Source organism: Carassius auratus, unplaced genomic scaffold (genome assembly GCF_003368295.1).
Source record: "Carassius auratus strain Wakin unplaced genomic scaffold, ASM336829v1 scaf_tig00217197, whole genome shotgun sequence".
NCBI lineage: Eukaryota > Metazoa > Chordata > Actinopteri > Cypriniformes > Cyprinidae > Carassius > Carassius auratus.
The window spans coordinates 1-17,291 of NW_020528937.1; the positions used below are offsets into that span (position 1 = coordinate 1).

Sequence of the window (17,291 nt, forward strand, 5' to 3'; positions counted from 1 at the left end):
CATATTTTCTTGACCTCGTAAGGACTCTAGCTGCTGCATTTTGGACTACCTGTAGCTTGTTTATTGACGAAGCAGGACAACCACCTAGAAGTGCATTACAGTAGTCCAGTCTAGAGGTCATGAATGCATGAACTAGATTTTCTGCATCAAAAAACAGATAACATATAACAATGATAACAATGATTCATCAGTTATTTTACTGATGATAAATGAGATGACTCCCATTTATGTGGGAAATATCCTTCACAGAGTTGGTCAGATTAAAAGCAGCAGGTGTGTTGGCTAGACACGGTATATGCATGTGTATACAACTGGAACCGTCGATAAATCTTTGTTTGAATGCATCATCGTACTTATGGATTAGACAACAGCCTTGCATTGTTATTTTCAGGAGGTATCCCCATTTTAGTGAAGTATACCAAAGGAATGAAATTGTCAAATCTGGATGCATTATGTGCAATGTATTTTTGTAATTATTATGACAAGGCTGTCTGAATTTCTTAGTTAGACGATCCACACAATAAGAACTTTAGCCACAAATTCTTCGCAATCAAATGTGATGGCATATACAAATTTTTAATAATGGGTTTCCAAAATAAAACTAAATGCAGCGACTATTCTGCTCCTTCACCATAACTGGCTGAATAAAACGTTGAACACCATCGGTAAACAAACCCTCACCAGTGAACACAACAATCTGCAGGACATTTGTGTGGCTTGGGGTTGGTGTCGCTGACATGGTAACGTCGATTACATTAACTGCAATATTTGGTAACATCGCACTGTGCAAATTTCTGACCTAGAGATGGCTTTTTATGCATCTAAAACAATAGTCTGACCTGCAGTACCGCAAACAGTTACCGCAGGGTTTTGTTTTTTGGGGTAAAGCTGACATTCCGAACCGTTGCAAACATCGCAAGTGTATCGTATCAGCATCTGTGATCTCGCCGAGCGGTAAACTCTTGATAAAACTCACACACACATATGGTGTGCCAATGAACCCCTTCAGACTTTTAATCATAAAATAATAATTGTTGTGGAGGTACAAAAAACAGTTTAGGATGTGGTACATCTGTTTTGTATATTTCTCCAACATCCCTGTATTCGTTCTATAGAAGACTACCATTTTAATATTCAACATGTTTAAACTAATTCATATCATTAAGTGATATTTTGATCAGTGTATCCAGCAGACTTCTGCAATGCTGACGCTACAGACTCTAATTCTGTGTGTGGTTTCTGAGGGTAAAGAAAGTGTGCTAAGCAGATTGCAAAACAAAGATTGTTTTCCTCAGCAATGTTTGAGGGGATGAAAAAATTATGTCTGTTCTTACCAATCACTTGATCATGGGCTAGAGCCCTTATTTTTCATCGAGCGCCACCTTGTTTACTTCTTGCTATAGACACTTAAAATTAAACACTCAAACTGCACATCTGAGTTGCTCTGCATTAATTTTTCAAGATCACTGATGAAGAGATTGACACTGTAATTGTTGCTAGCTGAATGTATTAACATCTGAACATCTGACAGGCTAGGACCGCTCAAAGTGATGTTAATTAAACTACAATCTCCACCTAGTAATTTGGAAAATGCCACAGTGTAATCTGGTAGATCTGTAGAAGACATTTCCCTTAAATTTATAAGCATGCAGATTTCAGAAACATCGAATCGAGCTTGTGGTACTACGGTGTATCCAACCACATCACCACCCTCTCTTACAAGTGATTATATTCACTATGTGTGAGACCCATTGCAAGGCAATTGTGTGGTGTGGCTGGGTACCTGCTCCCTCACCGGTCTGTGAGAATTTACAAACTGTTAAAAAAATTGAGAATAGACATGGTTCTGACAACTCACCTAACCATTGAGAATTTACAAATTGTTCAAAATCAAAAGCTGGTTTGGGAGAAGGTTCTGCCCTTGATCGCACCGCGGTTATTTTAGCGATTTAGCTGACTTGTGTTTTTTCATCTCATCAACAGTCTGTAGTGTTTTGATGAGGTTGGAAGTAAGCTGGGGAACAATAGTCTGTTAAGGAGGGGGAAGAAATGGAAGGAGAAAAAGAGGAAAAGATGAGAGAAAAATAGGAGAAAATTGGAGAAAAAAAGAAAGGGATTTTTATGCCTTTACCCTCCGAAGTAATGTTTTAGGAAGTGTATGTTTGCAATAAATTATTTTTTAAAAATGTTTTCCCTATTTTCCTATACGTCTGAATGGGAGAATTGAATTGTTACTTAATGCTGTAAATCACCATTTTCCGTCAGTAAAAGTTCTGACAGGGGCCTCCAGGACAGAGTTTGGACACCCCTGGCTTAGACTCTTCTCTGTTTGTTTTAGGCATGCCTGTTGCTGGTGAATACAGATTGAACGAGCAGAGCTTTGTCCAACAGTTCAGCCAACTCATCAAAGGTTCCAGGTATGGAGTTCTGTCTCGCTGTGTGAATACAGTTTGCAAACTCCGACAGCATATATTGGAGAAGCAATTTGGTGGCATTAGGTGGCGGTTCTAGAGGGAATTTTGAGCAGGACCTCCTGGACCACACAGGCCTCCACCACAAGGAAAGCAAAACACAAACTCTCCACAGCAAACTTGAGCTGACACAAACAATCACTCAGCACCTTTGTCTTATTTTGACACAAGATGACTCGCAAAGCTGTTGACTCTGAAAGGGGCTACAGACGCTGCGTCAGCGGACAAGCGTGCTAAAGTCTGTGCTTGCCGACATTGCTGCGAAAAGCTTCCTTTGTCCCTGGGTGGGCTCGAACCACCATCCTTTCGGTTAACAGCCCAAACGCGCTAGCCTATTGCACCACAGAGACTAGTAGTGTAAGGTTTGTGGGTAACAGTCACAAAAGAATTTGACGCTGGGCGCGACACTAGTCCTGCGTCAGCAAACTTAATTCAAGAGAAATTACACCCATTGGGAGGGGCGAGAGAGAGCCAAAAGGCACGCCTAACGTGGGGCTCGAACCCACGACCGTGAGATTAAGAGTCTCATGCTCTACCGACTGAGCTAGCCGGGCAGCGGAAGTCACTTTCCCAAGGCTGATGACTGTTTTGAGAACTGGCAAACATTTTATGAGGCAAACAGAGCCTCGATTTTCGCAGAGGCTTGACAAAACATCTCGCGTGTAAGGTTGGGGTTAAGCCTAGCGGTAGGCTTAGAGCAGGGGCGTCCCACCTCGATCCTGGAGGTTCCTTGGTCTGACGAGCTTGGCTCCAAGCACAAAGAAACTCAACTTAAGCTGCTGAACCCGGTCTCACCACAGAGACCGGAACTTCCAGGCACGTCTGATGGAGCTGGCTGGAGTGAAACTCTACCTGACAGGGCCCTCCAGGACAGAGTTTGGCCACACTAGGCATAGAGTCTTCTATGTTTGTTTTAGCCATGCCTGTTGCTGGGGAATACAGATTGAATGAGCAGAGCTCTGGTTCAACAGCCTGAAAGGCTATTAGTTCAGCCAATTCATCAAAGGTTCCAGGTATGGAGTTCCACAAGGAAAACAAAACACGAACTCTCCACAGCCAAACTTGAGCTGACACAAACAATCACTCAGCACCCTTTGTCTTATTTTGACACAAGATGACTCGCAAAAGCTGTTGACTCTGAAAAGGGGCTACAGACGCTGCGTCAGCGGACAAGCATGCTAAAGTCCGTGCTTGCCGACATTGCTGCGAAAAGCTTGCTTCGTCCCTGGGTGGGCTCGAACCACCATCCTTTCGGTTAACAGCCGAACGCGCTAGCCTATTGCGCCACAGAGACTGGTAGTGTAAGGTCTTGTGGGTAACAGTCACAAAAGAATTTGACGCTGGGCGCGACACTAGTCCTGCGTCAGCAAACTTAATTCAAGAGAATTACACCCATTGGGAGGGGCGAGAGAGAGCCAAAAGGAACGCCCAACGTGGGGCTCGAACCCACGACCCTGAGATTAAGAGTCTCATGCTCTACCGACTGAGCTAGCCGGGCAGCGGCAGTCACTTTCCCAAGGCTGACGTCTGTTTTGAGAACTGCCAAACATTTTATGAGCAAACAGAGCCTCGCTTTTCGCAGAGGCTTGACAAAACATCTCGCGGGTAAGGTTGGGGTTAAGCCTAGCGGTAGGCTTAGAGCAGGGGCGTCCCACCTCGTTTCTGGAGGTTGCTTGGTCTGACGAGCTTGGCTCCAAGCACAAAGAAACTCAACTTAAGCTGCTGAACCCGGTCTCACCACAGAGACCGGAAGCTTCCAGGCACGTCTGATGGAGCTGGCTGGAGTGAAACTCTACCTGACAGGGCCCTCCAGGACAGAGTTTGGCCACACTAGCCATAGAGTCTTCTATGTTTGTTTTAGCCATGCCTGTTGCTGGGGAATACAGATTGAACGAGCAGAGCTCTGGTTCAACAGCCTGAAAGGCTATTAGTTCAGCCAACTCATAAAAGGTTCCAGGTATGGAGTTCTGTCTCGCTGTGTGAATACAGTTTGCAAACTCCGACAGCATATGATTGGAGAAGCAATTTGGTGGCATTTTGTGGCGGTCCTAGAGGGAATTTTGAGCAGGACCTCCCTGGACCACACAGGCCTCCACCACAAGGAAACAAAACACGAACTCTCCACAGCAAACTTGAGCTGACACAAACAATCACTCAGCACCCTTTGTCTTATTTTGACACAAGATGACTCGCAAAAAGCTGTTGACTCTGAAAAGGGGCTACAGACGCTGCGTCAGCGGACAAGCATGCTAAAGTCCGTGCTTGCCGACATTGCTGCGAAAAGCTTGCTTCGTCCCTGGGTGGGCTCGAACGACCATCCTTTCGGTTAACAGCCGAACGCGCTAGCCTATTGCGCCACAGAGACTGGTAGTGTAAGCTCTTGTGGGTAACAGTCACAAAAGAATTTGACGCTGGGCGCGACACTAGTCCTGCGTCAGCAAACTTAATTCAAGAGAATTACACCCATTGGGAGGGGCGAGAGAGAGCCAAAAGGAACACCCAACGTGGGGCTCGAACCCACGACCCTGAGATTAAGAGTCTCATGCTCTACCGACTGAGCTAGCCGGGCAGCGGCAGTCACTTTCCCCAAGGCTGACGTCTGTTTTGAGAACTGCCAAACATTTTATGAGCAAACAGAGCCTCGCTTTTCGCAGAGGCTTGACAAAACATCTCGCGGGTAAGGTTGGGGTTAAGCCTAGCGGTAGGCTTAGAGCAGGGGCGTCCCACCTCGATTCTGGAGGTTGCTTGGTCTGACGAGCTTGGCTCCAAGCACAAAGAAACTCAACTTAAGCTGCTGAAACCCGGTCTCACCACAGAGACCGGAAGCTTCCAGGCACGTCTGATGGAGCTGGCTGGAGTGAAACTCTACCTGACAGGGCCCTCCAGGACAGAGTTTGGCCACACTAGCCATAGAGTCTTCTATGTTTGTTTTAGCCATGCCTGTTGCTGGGGAATACAGATTGAACGAGCAGAGCTCTGGTTCAACAGCCTGAAAGGCTATTAGTTCAGCCAACTCATAAAAGGTTCCAGGTATGGAGTTCTGTCTCGCTGTGTGAATACAGTTTGCAACTCCGACAGCATATGATTGGAGAAGCAATTTGGTGGCATTTTGTGGCGGTCCTAGAGGGAATTTTGAGCAGGACCTCCCTGGACCACACAGGCCTCCACCACAAGGAAAACAAAACACGAACTCTCCACAGCAAACTTGAGCTGACACAAACAATCACTCAGCACCCTTTGTCTTATTTTGACACAAGATGACTCGCAAAAGCTGTTGACTCTGAAAAGGGGCTACAGACGCTGCGTCAGCGGACAAGCGTGCTAAAGTCCGTGCTTGCCGACAATGCTTCGAAAAGCTTGCTTCGTCCCTGGTTGGGCTCAAACCACCATCCTTTCGGTTAACAGCCGAACGCGCTAGCCTATATTGCCACAGAGACTGGTATTGTAAGCTCTTGTGGGTAACAGTCACAAAAGAATTTGACGCTGGGCGCGACACTAGTCCTGCGTCAGCAAACTTAATTCAAGAGAATTACACCCATTGGGAGGGGCGAGAGAGAGCCAAAAGGCACGCCCAACGTGGGGCTCGAACCCACGACCCTGAGATTAAGAGTCTCATGCTCTACCGACTGAGCTAGCCGGGCAGCGGCAGTCACTTTCCCAAGGCTGACGTCTGTTTTGAGAACTGCCAAACATTTTATGAGCAAACAGAGCCTCGCTTTTCGCAGAGGCTTGACAAAACATCTCGCGGGTAAGGTTGGGGTTAAGCCTAGCGGTAGGCTTAGAGCAGGGGCGTCCCACCTCGATTCTGGAGGTTGCTTGGTCTGACGAGCTTGGCTCCAAGCACAAAGAAACTCAACTTAAGCTGCTGAACCCGGTCTCACCACAGAGACCGGAAGCTTCCAGGCACGTCTGATGGAGCTGGCTGGAGTGAAACTCTACCTGACAGGGCCCTCCAGGACAGAGTTTGGCCACACTAGCCATAGAGTCTTCTATGTTTGTTTTAGCCATGCCTGTTGCTGGGGAATACAGATTGAACGAGCAGAGCTCTGGTTCAACAGCCTGAAAGGCTATTAGTTCAGCCAACTCATAAAAGGTTCCAGGTATGGAGTTCTGTCTCGCTGTGTGAATACAGTTTGCAAACTCCGACAGCATATGATTGGAGAAGCAATTTGGTGGCATTTTGTGGCGGTCCTAGAGGGAATTTTGAGCAGGACCTCCCTGGACCACACAGGCCTCCACCACAAGGAAAACAAAACACGAACTCTCCACAGCAAACTTGAGCTGACACAAACAATCACTCAGCACCCTTTGTCTTATTTTGACACAAGATGACTCGCAAAAGCTGTTGACTCTGAAAAGGGGCTACAGACGCTGCGTCAGCGGACAAGCATGCTAAAGTCCGTGCTTGCCGACATTGCTGCGAAAAGCTTGCTTCGTCCCTGGGTGGGCTCGAACCACCATCCTTTCGGTTAACAGCCGAACGCGCTAGCCTATTGCGCCACAGAGACTGGTAGTGTAAGCTCTTGTGGGTAACAGTCACAAAAGAATTTGACGCTGGGCGCGACACTAGTCCTGCGTCAGCAAACTTAATTCAAGAGAATTACACCCATTGGGAGGGGCGAGAGAGAGCCAAAAGGCACGCCCAACGTGGGGCTCGAACCCACGACCCTGAGATTAAGAGTCTCATGCTCTACCGACTGAGCTAGCCGGGCAGCTGCAGTCACTTTCCCAAGGCTGACGTCTGTTTTGAGAACTGCCAAACATTTTATGAGCAAACAGAGCCTCGCTTTTCGCAGAGGCTTGACAAAACATCTCGCGGGTAAGGTTGGGGTTAAGCCTAGCGGTAGGCTTAGAGCAGGGGCGTCCCACCTCGATTCTGGAGGTTGCTTGGTCTGACGAGCTTGGCTCCAAGCACAAAGAAACTCAACTTAAGCTGCTGAACCCGGTCTCACCACAGAGACCGGAAGCTTCCAGGCACGTCTGATGGAGCTGGCTGGAGTGAAACTCTACCTGACAGGGCCCTCCAGGACAGAGTTTGGCCACACTAGCCATAGAGTCTTCTATGTTTGTTGTAGCCATGCCTGTTGCTGGGGAATACAGATTGAACGAGCAGAGCTCTGGTTCAACAGCCTGAAAGGCTATTAGTTCAGCCAACTCATAAAAGGTTCCAGGTATGGAGTTCTGTCTCGCTGTGTGAATACAGTTTGCAAACTCCAACAGCATATGATTGGAGAAGCAATTTGGTGGCATTTTGTGGCGGTCCTAGAGGGAATTTTGAGCAGGACCTCCCTGGACCACACAGGCCTCCACCACAAGGAAAACAAAACACGAACTCTCCACAGCAAACTTGAGCTGACACAAACAATCACTCAGCACCCTTTGTCTTATTTTGACACAAGATGACTCGCAAAAGCTGTTGACTCTGAAAAGGGGCTACAGACGCTGCGTCAGCGGACAAGCATGCTAAAGTCCGTGCTTGCCGACATTGCTGCGAAAAGCTTGCTTCGTCCCTGGGTGGGCTCGAACCACCATCCTTTCGGTTAACAGCCGAACGCGCTAGCCTATTGCGCCACAGAGACTGGTAGTGTAAGCTCTTGTGGGTAACAGTCACAAAAGAATTTGACGCTGGGCGCGACACTAGTCCTGCGTCAGCAAACTTAATTCAAGAGAATTACACCCATTGGGAGGGGCGAGAGAGAGCCAAAAGGAACGCCCAACGTGGGGCTTGAACCCACGACCCTGAGACTAAGAGTCTCATGCTCTACCGACTGAGCTAGCCGGGCAGCTGCAGTCACTTTCCCAAGGCTGACGTCTGTTTTGAGAACTGCCAAACATTTTATGAGCAAACAGAGCCTCGCTTTTCGCAGAGGCTTGACAAAACATCTCGCGGGTAAGGTTGGGGTTAAGCCTAGCGGTAGGCTTAGAGCAGGGGCGTCCCACCTCGATTCTGGAGGTTGCTTGGTCTGACGAGCTTGGCTCCAAGCACAAAGAAACTCAACTTAAGCTGCTGAACCCGGTCTCACCACAGAGACTGGAAGCTTCCAGGCACGTCTGATGGAGCTGGCTGGAGTGAAACTCTACCTGACAGGGCCCTCCAGGACAGAGTTTGGCCACACTAGCCATAGAGTCTTCTATGTTTGTTTTAGCCATGCCTGTTGCTGGGGAATACAGATTGAACGAGCAGAGCTCTGGTTCAACAGCCTGAAAGGCTATTAGTTCAGCCAACTCATAAAAGGTTCCAGGTATGGAGTTCTGTCTCGCTGTGTGAATACAGTTTGCAAACTCCGACAGCATATGATTGGAGAAGCAATTTGGTGGCATTTTGTGGCGGTCCTAGAGGGAATTTTGAGCAGGACCTCCCTGGACCACACAGGCCTCCACCACAAGGAAAACAAAACACAAACTCTCCACAGCAAACTTGAGCTGACACAAACAATCACTCAGCACCCTTTGTCTTATTTTGACACAAGATGACTCGCAAAAGCTGTTGACTCTGAAAAGGGGCTACAGACGCTGCGTCAGCGGACAAGCGTGCTAAAGTCCGTGCTTGCCGACAATGCTGCGAAAAGCTTGCTTCGTCCCTGGGTGGCCTCGAACCACCATCCTTTCGGTTAACAGCCGAACGCGCTAGCCTATTGCGCCACAGAGACTGGTAGTGTAAGCTCTTGTGGGTAACAGTCACAAAAGAATTTGACGCTGGGCGCGACACTAGTCCTGCGTCAGCAAACTTAATTCACCCATTGGGAGGGGCGAGAGAGAGTCTCATGCTCTACCGACTGAGCTAGCCGGGCAGCGGCAGTCACTTTCCCAAGGCTGACGTCTGTTTTGAGAACTGCCAAACATTTTATGAGCAAACAGAGCCTCGCTTTTCGCAGAGGCTTGACAAAACATCTCGCGGGTAAGGTTGGGGTTAAGCCTAGCGGTAGGCTTAGAGCAGGGGCGTCCCACCTCGATTCTGGAGGTTGCTTGGTCTGACGAGCTTGGCTCCAAGCACAAAGAAACTCAACTTAAGCTGCTGAAACCGGTCTCACCACAGAGACCGGAAGCTTCCAGGCACGTCTGATGGAGCTGGCTGGAGTGAAACTCTACCTGACAGGGCCCTCCAGGACAGAGTTTGGCCACACTAGCCATAGAGTCTTCTATGTTTGTTTTAGCCATGCCTGTTGCTGGGGAATACAGATTGAACGAGCAGAGCTCTGGTTCAACAGCCTGAAAGGCTATTAGTTCAGCCAACTCATAAAAGGTTCCAGGTATGGAGTTCTGTCTCGCTGTGTGAATACAGTTTGCAAACTCCGACAGCATATGATTGGAGAAGCAATTTGGTGGCATTTTGTGGCGGTCCTAGAGGGAATTTTGAGCAGGACCTCCCTGGACCACACAGGCCTCCACCACAAGGAAAACAAAACAAGAACTCTCCACAGCAAACTTGAGCTGACACAAACAATCACTCAGCACCCTTTGTCTTATTTTGACACAAGATGACTCGCAAAAGCTGTTGACTCTGAAAAGGGGCTACAGACGCTGCGTCAGCGGACAAGCGTGCTAAAGTCCGTGCTTGCCGACATTGCTGCGAAAAGCTTGCTTCGTCCCTGGGTGGGCTCGAACCACCATCCTTTCGGTTAACAGCCGAACGCGCTAGCCTATTGCGCCACAGAGACTGGTAGTGTAAGCTCTTGTGGGTAACAGTCACAAAAGAATTTGACGCTGGGCGCGACACTAGTCCTGCGTCAGCAAACTTAATTCAAGAGAATTACACCCATTGGGAGGGGCGAGAGAGAGCCAAAAGGCACGCCCAACGTGGGGCTCGAACCCACGACCCTGAGATTAAGAGTCTCATGCTCTACCGACTGAGCTAGCCGGGCAGCGGCAGTCACATTCCCAAGGCTGACGTCTGTTTTGAGAACTGCCAAACATTTTATGAGCAAACAGAGCCTCGCTTTTCGCAGAGGCTTGACAAAACATCTCGCGGGTAAGGTTGGGGTTAAGCCTAGCGGTAGGCTTAGAGCAGGGGCGTCCCACCTCGATTCTGGAGGTTGCTTGGTCTGACGAGCTTGGCTCCAAGCACAAAGAAACTCAACTTAAGCTGCTGAACCCGGTCTCACCACAGAGACCGGAAGCTTCCAGGCACGTCTGATGGAGCTGGCTGGAGTGAAACTCTACCTGACAGGGCCCTCCAGGACAGAGTTTGGCCACACTAGCCATAGAGTCTTCTATGTTTGTTTTAGCCATGCCTGTTGCTGGGGAATACAGATTGAACGAGCAGAGCTCTGGTTCAACAGCCTGAAAGGCTATTAGTTCAGCCAACTCATAAAAGGTTCCAGGTATGGAGTTCTGTCTCGCTGTGTGAATACAGTTTGCAAACTCCGACAGCATATGATTGGAGAAGCAATTTGGTGGCATTTTGTGGCGGTCCTAGAGGGAATTTTGAGCAGGACCTCCCTGGACCACACAGGCCTCCACCACAAGGAAAACAAAACACGAACTCTCCACAGCAAACTTGAGCTGACACAAACAATCACTCAGCACCCTTTGTCTTATTTTGACACAAGATGACTCGCAAAAGCTGTTGACTCTGAAAAGGGGCTACAGACGCTGCGTCAGCGGACAAGCGTGCTAAAGTCCGTGCTTGCCGACATTGCTGCGAAAAGCTTGCTTCGTCCCTGGGTGGGCTCGAACCACCATCCTTTCGGTTAACAGCCGAACGCGCTAGCCTATTGCGCCACAGAGACTGGTAGTGTAAGGTCTTGTGGGTAACAGTCACAAAAGAATTTGACGCTGGGCGCGACACTAGTCCTGCGTCAGCAAACTTAATTCAAGAGAATTACACCCATTGGGAGGGGCGAGAGAGAGCCAAAAGGCACGCCCAACGTGGGGCTCGAACCCACGACCCTGAGATTAAGAGTCTCATGCTCTACCGACTGAGCTAGCCGGGCAGCGGCAGTCACTTTCCCAAGGCTGACGTCTGTTTTGAGAACTGCCAAACATTTTATGAGCAAACAGAGCCTCGCTTTTCGCAGAGGCTTGACAAAACATCTCGCGGGTAAGGTTGGGGTTAAGCCTAGCGGTAGGCTTAGAGCAGGGGCGTCCCACCTCGATTCTGGAGGTTGCTTGGTCTGACGAGCTTGGCTCCAAGCACAAAGAAACTCAACTTAAGCTGCTGAACCCGGTCTCACCACAGAGACCGGAAGCTTCCAGGCACGTCTGATGGAGCTGGCTGGAGTGAAACTCTACCTGACAGGGCCCTCCAGGACAGAGTTTGGCCACACTAGCCATAGAGTCTTCTATGTTTGTTTTAGCCATGCCTGTTGCTGGGGAATACAGATTGAACGAGCAGAGCTCTGGTTCAACAGCCTGAAAGGCTATTAGTTCAGCCAACTCATAAAAGGTTCCAGGTATGGAGTTCTGTCTCGCTGTGTGAATACAGTTTGCAAACTCCGACAGCATATGATTGGAGAAGCAATTTGGTGGCATTTTGTGGCGGTCCTAGAGGGAATTTTGAGCAGGACCTCCCTGGACCACACAGGCCTCCACCACAAGGAAAACAAAACACGAACTCTCCACAGCAAACTTGAGCTGACACAAACAATCACTCAGCACCCTTTGTCTTATTTTGACACAAGATGACTCGCAAAAGCTGTTGACTCTGAAAAGGGGCTACAGACGCTGCGTCAGCGGACAAGCGTGCTAAAGTCCGTGCTTGCCGACATTGCTGCGAAAAGCTTGCTTCGTCCCTGGGTGGGCTCGAACCACCATCCTTTCGGTTAACAGCCGAACGCGCTAGCCTATTGCGCCACAGAGACTGGTAGTGTAAGGTCTTGTGGGTAACAGTCACAAAAGAATTTGACGCTGGGCGCGACACTAGTCCTGCGTCAGCAAACTTAATTCAAGAGAATTACACCCATTGGGAGGGGCGAGAGAGAGCCAAAAGGCACGCCCAACGTGGGGCTCGAACCCACGACCCTGAGATTAAGAGTCTCATGCTCTACCGACTGAGCTAGCCGGGCAGCGGCAGTCACTTTCCCAAGGCTGACGTCTGTTTTGAGAACTGCCAAACATTTTATGAGCAAACAGAGCCTCGCTTTTCGCAGAGGCTTGACAAAACATCTCGCGGGTAAGGTTGGGGTTAAGCCTAGCGGTAGGCTTAGAGCAGGGGCGTCCCACCTCGATTCTGGAGGTTGCTTGGTCTGACGAGCTTGGCTCCAAGCACAAAGAAACTCAACTTAAGCTGCTGAACCCGGTCTCACCACAGAGACCGGAAGCTTCCAGGCACGTCTGATGGAGCTGGCTGGAGTGAAACTCTACCTGACAGGGCCCTCCAGGACAGAGTTTGGCCACACTAGCCATAGAGTCTTCTATGTTTGTTTTAGCCATGCCTGTTGCTGGGGAATACAGATTGAACGAGCAGAGCTCTGGTTCAACAGCCTGAAAGGCTATTAGTTCAGCCAACTCATAAAAGGTTCCAGGTATGGAGTTCTGTCTCGCTGTGTGAATACAGTTTGCAAACTCCGACAGCATATGATTGGAGAAGCAATTTGGTGGCATTTTGTGGCGGTCCTAGAGGGAATTTTGAGCAGGACCTCCCTGGACCACACAGGCCTCCACCACAAGGAAAACAAAACACGAACTCTCCACAGCAAACTTGAGCTGACACAAACAATCACTCAGCACCCTTTGTCTTATTTTGACACAAGATGACTCGCAAAAGCTGTTGACTCTGAAAAGGGGCTACAGACGCTGCGTCAGCGGACAAGCGTGCTAAAGTCCGTGCTTGCCGACATTGCTGCGAAAAGCTTGCTTCGTCCCTGGGTGGGCTCGAACCACCATCCTTTCGGTTAACAGCCGAACGCGCTAGCCTATTGCGCCACAGAGACTGGTAGTGTAAGGTCTTGTGGGTAACAGTCACAAAAGAATTTGACGCTGGGCGCGACACTAGTCCTGCGTCAGCAAACTTAATTCAAGAGAATTACACCCATTGGGAGGGGCGAGAGAGAGCCAAAAGGCACGCCCAACGTGGGGCTCGAACCCACGACCCTGAGATTAAGAGTCTCATGCTCTACCGACTGAGCTAGCCGGGCAGCGGCAGTCACTTTCCCAAGGCTGACGTCTGTTTTGAGAACTGCCAAACATTTTATGAGCAAACAGAGCCTCGCTTTTCGCAGAGGCTTGACAAAACATCTCGCGGGTAAGGTTGGGGTTAAGCCTAGCGGTAGGCTTAGAGCAGGGGCGTCCCACCTCGATTCTGGAGGTTGCTTGGTCTGACGAGCTTGGCTCCAAGCACAAAGAAACTCAACTTAAGCTGCTGAACCCGGTCTCACCACAGAGACCGGAAGCTTCCAGGCACGTCTGATGGAGCTGGCTGGAGTGAAACTCTACCTGACAGGGCCCTCCAGGACAGAGTTTGGCCACACTAGCCATAGAGTCTTCTATGTTTGTTTTAGCCATGCCTGTTGCTGGGGAATACAGATTGAACGAGCAGAGCTCTGGTTCAACAGCCTGAAAGGCTATTAGTTCAGCCAACTCATAAAAGGTTCCAGGTATGGAGTTCTGTCTCGCTGTGTGAATACAGTTTGCAAACTCCGACAGCATATGATTGGAGAAGCAATTTGGTGGCATTTTGTGGCGGTCCTAGAGGGAATTTTGAGCAGGACCTCCCTGGACCACACAGGCCTCCACCACAAGGAAAACAAAACACGAACTCTCCACAGCAAACTTGAGCTGACACAAACAATCACTCAGCACCCTTTGTCTTATTTTGACACAAGATGACTCGCAAAAGCTGTTGACTCTGAAAAGGGGCTACAGACGCTGCGTCAGCGGACAAGCGTGCTAAAGTCCGTGCTTGCCGACATTGCTGCGAAAAGCTTGCTTCGTCCCTGGGTGGGCTCGAACCACCATCCTTTCGGTTAACAGCCGAACGCGCTAGCCTATTGCGCCACAGAGACTGGTAGTGTAAGGTCTTGTGGGTAACAGTCACAAAAGAATTTGACGCTGGGCGCGACACTAGTCCTGCGTCAGCAAACTTAATTCAAGAGAATTACACCCATTGGGAGGGGCGAGAGAGAGCCAAAAGGCACGCCCAACGTGGGGCTCGAACCCACGACCCTGAGATTAAGAGTCTCATGCTCTACCGACTGAGCTAGCCGGGCAGCGGCAGTCACTTTCCCAAGGCTGACGTCTGTTTTGAGAACTGCCAAACATTTTATGAGCAAACAGAGCCTCGCTTTTCGCAGAGGCTTGACAAAACATCTCGCGGGTAAGGTTGGGGTTAAGCCTAGCGGTAGGCTTAGAGCAGGGGCGTCCCACCTCGATTCTGGAGGTTGCTTGGTCTGACGAGCTTGGCTCCAAGCACAAAGAAACTCAACTTAAGCTGCTGAACCCGGTCTCACCACAGAGACCGGAAGCTTCCAGGCACGTCTGATGGAGCTGGCTGGAGTGAAACTCTACCTGACAGGGCCCTCCAGGACAGAGTTTGGCCACACTAGCCATAGAGTCTTCTATGTTTGTTTTAGCCATGCCTGTTGCTGGGGAATACAGATTGAACGAGCAGAGCTCTGGTTCAACAGCCTGAAAGGCTATTAGTTCAGCCAACTCATAAAAGGTTCCAGGTATGGAGTTCTGTCTCGCTGTGTGAATACAGTTTGCAAACTCCGACAGCATATGATTGGAGAAGCAATTTGGTGGCATTTTGTGGCGGTCCTAGAGGGAATTTTGAGCAGGACCTCCCTGGACCACACAGGCCTCCACCACAAGGAAAACAAAACACGAACTCTCCACAGCAAACTTGAGCTGACACAAACAATCACTCAGCACCCTTTGTCTTATTTTGACACAAGATGACTCGCAAAAGCTGTTGACTCTGAAAAGGGGCTACAGACGCTGCGTCAGCGGACAAGCGTGCTAAAGTCCGTGCTTGCCGACATTGCTGCGAAAAGCTTGCTTCGTCCCTGGGTGGGCTCGAACCACCATCCTTTCGGTTAACAGCCGAACGCGCTAGCCTATTGCGCCACAGAGACTGGTAGTGTAAGGTCTTGTGGGTAACAGTCACAAAAGAATTTGACGCTGGGCGCGACACTAGTCCTGCGTCAGCAAACTTAATTCAAGAGAATTACACCCATTGGGAGGGGCGAGAGAGAGCCAAAAGGCACGCCCAACGTGGGGCTCGAACCCACGACCCTGAGATTAAGAGTCTCATGCTCTACCGACTGAGCTAGCCGGGCAGCGGCAGTCACTTTCCCAAGGCTGACGTCTGTTTTGAGAACTGCCAAACATTTTATGAGCAAACAGAGCCTCGCTTTTCGCAGAGGCTTGACAAAACATCTCGCGGGTAAGGTTGGGGTTAAGCCTAGCGGTAGGCTTAGAGCAGGGGCGTCCCACCTCGATTCTGGAGGTTGCTTGGTCTGACGAGCTTGGCTCCAAGCACAAAGAAACTCAACTTAAGCTGCTGAACCCGGTCTCACCACAGAGACCGGAAGCTTCCAGGCACGTCTGATGGAGCTGGCTGGAGTGAAACTCTACCTGACAGGGCCCTCCAGGACAGAGTTTGGCCACACTAGCCATAGAGTCTTCTATGTTTGTTTTAGCCATGCCTGTTGCTGGGGAATACAGATTGAACGAGCAGAGCTCTGGTTCAACAGCCTGAAAGGCTATTAGTTCAGCCAACTCATAAAAGGTTCCAGGTATGGAGTTCTGTCTCGCTGTGTGAATACAGTTTGCAAACTCCGACAGCATATGATTGGAGAAGCAATTTGGTGGCATTTTGTGGCGGTCCTAGAGGGAATTTTGAGCAGGACCTCCCTGGACCACACAGGCCTCCACCACAAGGAAAACAAAACACGAACTCTCCACAGCAAACTTGAGCTGACACAAACAATCACTCAGCACCCTTTGTCTTATTTTGACACAAGATGACTCGCAAAAGCTGTTGACTCTGAAAAGGGGCTACAGACGCTGCGTCAGCGGACAAGCGTGCTAAAGTCCGTGCTTGCCGACATTGCTGCGAAAAGCTTGCTTCGTCCCTGGGTGGGCTCGAACCACCATCCTTTCGGTTAACAGCCGAACGCGCTAGCCTATTGCGCCACAGAGACTGGTAGTGTAAGGTCTTGTGGGTAACAGTCACAAAAGAATTTGACGCTGGGCGCGACACTAGTCCTGCGTCAGCAAACTTAATTCAAGAGAATTACACCCATTGGGAGGGGCGAGAGAGAGCCAAAAGGCACGCCCAACGTGGGGCTCGAACCCACGACCCTGAGATTAAGAGTCTCATGCTCTACCGACTGAGCTAGCCGGGCAGCGGCAGTCACTTTCCCAAGGCTGACGTCTGTTTTGAGAACTGCCAAACATTTTATGAGCAAACAGAGCCTCGCTTTTCGCAGAGGCTTGACAAAACATCTCGCGGGTAAGGTTGGGGTTAAGCCTAGCGGTAGGCTTAGAGCAGGGGCGTCCCACCTCGATTCTGGAGGTTGCTTGGTCTGACGAGCTTGGCTCCAAGCACAAAGAAACTCAACTTAAGCTGCTGAACCCGGTCTCACCACAGAGACCGGAAGCTTCCAGGCACGTCTGATGGAGCTGGCTGGAGTGAAACTCTACCTGACAGGGCCCTCCAGGACAGAGTTTGGCCACACTAGCCATAGAGTCTTCTATGTTTGTTTTAGCCATGCCTGTTGCTGGGGAATACAGATTGAACGAGCAGAGCTCTGGTTCAACAGCCTGAAAGGCTATTAGTTCAGCCAACTCATAAAAGGTTCCAGGTATGGAGTTCTGTCTCGCTGTGTGAATACAGTTTGCAAACTCCGACAGCATATGATTGGAGAAGCAATTTGG

The 17,291-nt window shown here is 49.7% G+C and overlaps 25 non-coding genes across 25 annotated transcripts; all 25 read right to left on the reverse strand.

Annotated features, from left to right (window-relative positions):
* Positions 1 to 2,952: 2,952 nt before the first annotated feature.
* trnak-cuu (transfer RNA lysine (anticodon CUU)) lies at positions 2,953 to 3,025 on the reverse strand. The gene has a single exon. It is a non-coding gene; the product is annotated as a tRNA-Lys (tRNA).
* A 666-nt stretch (positions 3,026 to 3,691) lies between these two features.
* On the reverse strand, positions 3,692 to 3,765 carry trnan-guu (transfer RNA asparagine (anticodon GUU)). Its single transcript has one exon. It is a non-coding gene; the product is annotated as a tRNA-Asn (tRNA).
* A 131-nt stretch (positions 3,766 to 3,896) lies between these two features.
* trnak-cuu (transfer RNA lysine (anticodon CUU)) lies at positions 3,897 to 3,969 on the reverse strand. Its single transcript has one exon. It is a non-coding gene; the product is annotated as a tRNA-Lys (tRNA).
* A 793-nt stretch (positions 3,970 to 4,762) lies between these two features.
* trnan-guu (transfer RNA asparagine (anticodon GUU)) lies at positions 4,763 to 4,836 on the reverse strand. Its single transcript has one exon. It is a non-coding gene; the product is annotated as a tRNA-Asn (tRNA).
* A 131-nt stretch (positions 4,837 to 4,967) lies between these two features.
* On the reverse strand, positions 4,968 to 5,040 carry trnak-cuu (transfer RNA lysine (anticodon CUU)). Its single transcript has one exon. It is a non-coding gene; the product is annotated as a tRNA-Lys (tRNA).
* A 999-nt stretch (positions 5,041 to 6,039) lies between these two features.
* On the reverse strand, positions 6,040 to 6,112 carry trnak-cuu (transfer RNA lysine (anticodon CUU)). The gene has a single exon. It is a non-coding gene; the product is annotated as a tRNA-Lys (tRNA).
* Positions 6,113 to 6,905: 793 nt separating this feature from the next.
* trnan-guu (transfer RNA asparagine (anticodon GUU)) lies at positions 6,906 to 6,979 on the reverse strand. The gene has a single exon. It is a non-coding gene; the product is annotated as a tRNA-Asn (tRNA).
* Positions 6,980 to 7,110: 131 nt separating this feature from the next.
* Positions 7,111 to 7,183, reverse strand: trnak-cuu (transfer RNA lysine (anticodon CUU)). The gene has a single exon. It is a non-coding gene; the product is annotated as a tRNA-Lys (tRNA).
* Positions 7,184 to 7,976: 793 nt separating this feature from the next.
* Positions 7,977 to 8,050, reverse strand: trnan-guu (transfer RNA asparagine (anticodon GUU)). Its single transcript has one exon. It is a non-coding gene; the product is annotated as a tRNA-Asn (tRNA).
* Positions 8,051 to 8,181: 131 nt separating this feature from the next.
* trnak-cuu (transfer RNA lysine (anticodon CUU)) lies at positions 8,182 to 8,254 on the reverse strand. Its single transcript has one exon. It is a non-coding gene; the product is annotated as a tRNA-Lys (tRNA).
* A 793-nt stretch (positions 8,255 to 9,047) lies between these two features.
* trnan-guu (transfer RNA asparagine (anticodon GUU)) lies at positions 9,048 to 9,121 on the reverse strand. The gene has a single exon. It is a non-coding gene; the product is annotated as a tRNA-Asn (tRNA).
* A 934-nt stretch (positions 9,122 to 10,055) lies between these two features.
* trnan-guu (transfer RNA asparagine (anticodon GUU)) lies at positions 10,056 to 10,129 on the reverse strand. Its single transcript has one exon. It is a non-coding gene; the product is annotated as a tRNA-Asn (tRNA).
* Positions 10,130 to 10,260: 131 nt separating this feature from the next.
* trnak-cuu (transfer RNA lysine (anticodon CUU)) lies at positions 10,261 to 10,333 on the reverse strand. The gene has a single exon. It is a non-coding gene; the product is annotated as a tRNA-Lys (tRNA).
* A 793-nt stretch (positions 10,334 to 11,126) lies between these two features.
* trnan-guu (transfer RNA asparagine (anticodon GUU)) lies at positions 11,127 to 11,200 on the reverse strand. Its single transcript has one exon. It is a non-coding gene; the product is annotated as a tRNA-Asn (tRNA).
* A 131-nt stretch (positions 11,201 to 11,331) lies between these two features.
* On the reverse strand, positions 11,332 to 11,404 carry trnak-cuu (transfer RNA lysine (anticodon CUU)). The gene has a single exon. It is a non-coding gene; the product is annotated as a tRNA-Lys (tRNA).
* A 793-nt stretch (positions 11,405 to 12,197) lies between these two features.
* trnan-guu (transfer RNA asparagine (anticodon GUU)) lies at positions 12,198 to 12,271 on the reverse strand. The gene has a single exon. It is a non-coding gene; the product is annotated as a tRNA-Asn (tRNA).
* Positions 12,272 to 12,402: 131 nt separating this feature from the next.
* On the reverse strand, positions 12,403 to 12,475 carry trnak-cuu (transfer RNA lysine (anticodon CUU)). The gene has a single exon. It is a non-coding gene; the product is annotated as a tRNA-Lys (tRNA).
* A 793-nt stretch (positions 12,476 to 13,268) lies between these two features.
* On the reverse strand, positions 13,269 to 13,342 carry trnan-guu (transfer RNA asparagine (anticodon GUU)). The gene has a single exon. It is a non-coding gene; the product is annotated as a tRNA-Asn (tRNA).
* Positions 13,343 to 13,473: 131 nt separating this feature from the next.
* Positions 13,474 to 13,546, reverse strand: trnak-cuu (transfer RNA lysine (anticodon CUU)). The gene has a single exon. It is a non-coding gene; the product is annotated as a tRNA-Lys (tRNA).
* Positions 13,547 to 14,339: 793 nt separating this feature from the next.
* trnan-guu (transfer RNA asparagine (anticodon GUU)) lies at positions 14,340 to 14,413 on the reverse strand. Its single transcript has one exon. It is a non-coding gene; the product is annotated as a tRNA-Asn (tRNA).
* Positions 14,414 to 14,544: 131 nt separating this feature from the next.
* trnak-cuu (transfer RNA lysine (anticodon CUU)) lies at positions 14,545 to 14,617 on the reverse strand. Its single transcript has one exon. It is a non-coding gene; the product is annotated as a tRNA-Lys (tRNA).
* A 793-nt stretch (positions 14,618 to 15,410) lies between these two features.
* Positions 15,411 to 15,484, reverse strand: trnan-guu (transfer RNA asparagine (anticodon GUU)). Its single transcript has one exon. It is a non-coding gene; the product is annotated as a tRNA-Asn (tRNA).
* Positions 15,485 to 15,615: 131 nt separating this feature from the next.
* Positions 15,616 to 15,688, reverse strand: trnak-cuu (transfer RNA lysine (anticodon CUU)). Its single transcript has one exon. It is a non-coding gene; the product is annotated as a tRNA-Lys (tRNA).
* Positions 15,689 to 16,481: 793 nt separating this feature from the next.
* On the reverse strand, positions 16,482 to 16,555 carry trnan-guu (transfer RNA asparagine (anticodon GUU)). Its single transcript has one exon. It is a non-coding gene; the product is annotated as a tRNA-Asn (tRNA).
* A 131-nt stretch (positions 16,556 to 16,686) lies between these two features.
* Positions 16,687 to 16,759, reverse strand: trnak-cuu (transfer RNA lysine (anticodon CUU)). Its single transcript has one exon. It is a non-coding gene; the product is annotated as a tRNA-Lys (tRNA).
* Positions 16,760 to 17,291: the final 532 nt, after the last annotated feature.